The sequence below is a fragment of the Mustela nivalis genome (genome assembly GCF_964662115.1).
Source record: "Mustela nivalis genome assembly, chromosome: 10".
NCBI lineage: Eukaryota > Metazoa > Chordata > Mammalia > Carnivora > Mustelidae > Mustela > Mustela nivalis.
The window spans coordinates 80,134,898-80,139,361 of NC_139029.1; the positions used below are offsets into that span (position 1 = coordinate 80,134,898).

General features: G+C 38.3%; 1 pseudogene across 1 annotated transcript; it reads right to left on the bottom strand.

The window, feature by feature from the left end:
- Positions 1-3,604: 3,604 nt before the first annotated feature.
- Positions 3,605-4,047, bottom strand: LOC309842251 (nucleoside diphosphate kinase A pseudogene; annotated as a pseudogene). Its single transcript has one exon. The product of its transcript is annotated as a nucleoside diphosphate kinase A pseudogene (transcript).
- Between the last annotated feature and the right edge of the window lie 417 nt (positions 4,048-4,464).

Below are 4,464 nucleotides of genomic sequence, written 5' to 3' on the forward strand. Positions count from 1 at the left end.
GTGTTACATTTCAAGGCACTTGGGAATCAGATAGACCAGGAATTGAAATCCTGGCTCTATCCTTGGTGTGACCTTTCTCTGCCTCAGTTTCCTTATCTCTAAATGGGTGCTAATAGGAAGAATAAATGAGATTGTATTTATAAGGCACTTGGTCTAGTGCATCGCTACATAATAGAAACACTCCATAATTGAAAGCTATTTTTATCTTTCTTAGTCTTTCTCTTTATTGTTCTTTTGAATTTTGGTTCCCCCTCGCACCCACCTCCTTCATCTTTCTGGTCTTTATTACTCAGCCTTCTCTTCTTCCCAGATGATGTAGTTAGCATATGTATGCCTTTGCCTCTGACCTAATCCATTTAACCTCAAACGAGGGTTGTACTAGAAAGGATTTTTAACTATTCAGCTAATTTAACTATGCAAAAACCCGAGGGAAGCCTTAAATTGATCTTTAATAGTTCTTCATTGTTTCTTTTCTTTTGGCTTCAATTAGGTCAACTCAGTATAGAGAAACGTCTAGTTCATGCTTATCAGAAGCTCTGATGAGGCGTTATAGACATTTTACATTAAAAAGAGAGAGAATGACCAATTTATAAATACGCTTTTCCTTGGAGTAACATCTTTCCATGTGTGGAGGCCATGGGGATTCGAGAAGAGAATAAACACATTAAAGCTTTGTATTTCTCTTCTCACATCTCTAAAACCCAAGAGGTAGGCTAGATGTTTTCACCTCTTCTAAATACTAGTGATAGAGCCGTGCTAGCATAACCCTTCAATCATAAGATACCTTCATGTTTGAGGCTCTCAGCCCTTTCACGGAGGGATACGATAAGGAACAGCTTTATGAATCACATCCTTGCACTCGTCGTTCAGGAATACTACTGACGACATTATCTAGTATGTTAGTCAGTATGGCTTCTGTACGAAACCCATTTTGCCTTTTCATATTAACAGCTGGCAAACTTAGAGCCAAATTCAAGTATCAGATCTAGTCACTGAAAGAGTGTTTATAGGCTTACTAACTGTATTATCCATAATACTGCTATTTCAAAAATAGTGTGTTCAGTTTTTTCTACTTTATAATATTTACCTTAGATCCTCTCTAGAAAAACTAAGACTATACATGAATAAGGAATTCTCCTCCCTTCCCCTGGCTTCTCTAACCTCTTGGCAGTCACGGATCCCATTCCTTCAAATGCTTTTTCATTCACACACGTTCTTAAGGTCCGTCTATCTCTTGGGTGAAATCGATGACCGATAATTTGTGCACATGTATAAAAGGGAGGGAGTCTATCCTTTCTTCCCTCCCCACTTTAGTTTTTTGCATGTACATTTTTGTTTGGCTTGCAGATGTTATTCGATGTTATTTGGTAAGAGGAAATCTACAATAATAACCCCCTATCATACTTGACTTTCCCTTATGATCTTAACCTTGCTAGTGAGACCCTATTTTTTCTCTTTTCTATATTTTTCTTTCCTTTTTAAAAGAATATGACATATTTTATTTTGGAATATGTCCTATACTACCTTGAGAACATGGACTCCAGACAAAATTTGTCCTGAATTCTTAGTTTGTGTGCCACTTGAAAACTATTAACTAATTGCCAGCCAAATGATGCACAGACTGAGGTTGGCTTATGTCAGTTCTTGGTTTGGTAATTTACTATGGGTTACTGAAGCTATTTGGTGTTTTAACTTTACAAATTGCTTCAAGAGGATTTTATTAGTTAAGATACACATGTATCATCATTTTACAAAGAAGGAAAACTAAAATAGTGATAACTAAGATAGCATGTGGCTTAGAACACTGTGAATGCCACAGATCTGGAATCAGACTTCTTGGGTTTGAACTCCACATTCTTCAGTTATTTGTCATGTGATTTTGAACAAATAACTTAGTTTTTTGGTACTTTGTTATTTTTGTTTTTTAACCAGCATAGTGGTCTTACTAATGGTGCTTTTAGTTTAGCTCAGAGCCTGGTGCATAAATAGTATTATTTCTTTGGTGATTTTTAATTTTCAGGATAAAACTGTCAAAACTGGTCTGCAATGAACTGAAACATAATTACACTTAATTGCCCAGTCTCCATGTCTCGGGGCCCTTTGTTGTTGGGTTCCTTTTATCCAAAGAAAGCTGTCCTTTACCTCAGCATTATACTTGGACATTGGGGAACAAGAAATAGTGTATGTACAAAATGAAGCTGAAAAAGAAGTTGATGATTTAAATAAATGAGCATTGTTTCTTATAAAACCCAGGAAGGATAAAGAGCCCCACTCAGTTCATTAACCAGTTACTAAATGGTGTTTGTGTTATCCCCATGAATACTAAATGAATTCATTATGATATGTGCTATTACAGTGAATAGCAAATGAATTCATAACGATGGGCTCCATAAAAATATTCCTAATGGAGAAGTTATGCATTATCAAGCTGGTTTCTAGAGTAACTGAGGCTTACATTTAAATGGGGGAAAATAAATAATACCAGGCACAACATGGGTTAGTTGGAGTTATCTGAGTAAGTTCTACAGAACAGAAAACACCATTCATGTCTTGGTCATGTGTCTGTAGCCTCAGATGACTCTCAGTTTTTGGTTTCTGTCCTTTATTGTTGGTACTTATGTCTATTTCTTTCTTTGATTCAAAGAGATGGGTACAGTCCTATGCACCTGGTCAACAGTAAACCTTAGGTTTGTGATGACACAGATTAGGTTGGAAAGTTTGAGGGTTTCAGCCTTTCCCACCCAGAGGCTATCTGAAGGAATGGCTACCACACTTGACCAATCTGCAGGTCAGTTGTGGTACATAAAATCCAGTGAACCTGCTCATCTGTCCACTTTTTCTCAGCAGAAGAATAAAATAAATTTTAGAATTAATGGCATGAATGGTGTACCCTTGAAGTAATATTTGAATTTTATTGACCATCGTAAATAGATTATGAAGTCATGGCAGCAACAAAAGCACAGATGGTGTCTTATTATAAACCTGCAAACTACAAGCGATGAGCCTGAAGACCACTCAGAGGGCACTTGTGGGCCATCAGTGGTCTAGAAATCACGTTATGATAGCCTCTCATCTAAAGGTATAATTAATTTCTTAGGAAAAAAAAATGACACAGCTTCTTGGTTCATAATAAAATTAAAATACTTCCAGGGCTTAATTTTCAAGAACCAGCAGTTTTATATGTCACCCTAATTTATTAGTATATTTGAGCCTATGAAAGTAAAATTTAGCAAGAAGTATAAAAAGTAGAAGAAATAGAGAGCAGAACTTTACTAATGCAAGCAGTTTAACAATTCAATTAAGTAACATTACTTGCAAACTCCCATGTGCAAAGCATTGTGGGAGATACATAAATAAGACACTGTGGTAGTCCTTAAGAAATTTTCAACATAGTCTGTCATGTACATATTTTTTTTGGAGGGAGATACAATATTTTCATCTAAAGGTAGCACATAATACTATAAAGGGACCACTCCCAGCTCCAAGATTTGCCTCCAGATTATAAGGGAGTTCTTAAAAATAACTTGATTTCCTAGAGGCTGACCACCTCCCCATGAGAAAGAGAGGTTATGGAGTAAACAAAGTTCTGAGGTCTGTTCTGTTGTCACTCACAGACATGGTTCTGAGCAAAGCTCTTGTAATCCACCAGCTCCTCGGGCTGAAACCACAAGCCAGTCTCCTTTTTTGCATTCTCACAGAATCGATGTCATGGATAATGTTCCTGACAATGTGGATGTGAAGGTCCCCATGAAGGGTCCCAGGCTTGCAGTCTATAGGGGCTCTCTAGGCCTGTCTTCACCACATTCAGCCTCTCCTAGACCATGGCAACCACAGGCCCTGATTGCATGTTCTTTACCAGGCTGGCAAAGAATGGATGGTCCTTTAGGTCAATGTAGTATCCCTTGAGAAGGTCTTCAGAAGCTTGAATTAATTTCGTAGCAATCAGGCAGAATCCCTTTTGCTCAAAACACTTAATGATCTCTCCCACCAGGCTGCGCTGGACACCATCAAGCTTGATGAAATTAAGGTGCATTCACTGTTGGCCATGACCCTGGGGATACAGAGCCTTCCAACTGTTCAGGCTACCACTTCACCTGGGACCACTCTGTCATGTACATATTTTTTTTTTAAAGATTTTATTTATTCCTTTGACAGAGACAGATCAGAAGTAGGCAGAGAGGAAGGCAGAGAGAGGAGGAAGCAGGCTCCCTGCCGAGCAGAGAGCCCAATGCGGGGCTCAATCCCAGGACCCTGAGATCATGACCTGAGCTGAAGGCAGAGGCTTTAACCCACTGAGCCACCCAGGCGCCCCTGTCATGTACATATTTAACCATGATACAAGTTGGATTGTGATAAGACTTAGAACCAATATACACATGATGGAAGGTGAATAATAGCAAAATAACAGCAAACAATTCTATAGCACTTGCTATGTGCCATGAACTTTTCTAAGCACTTCACATA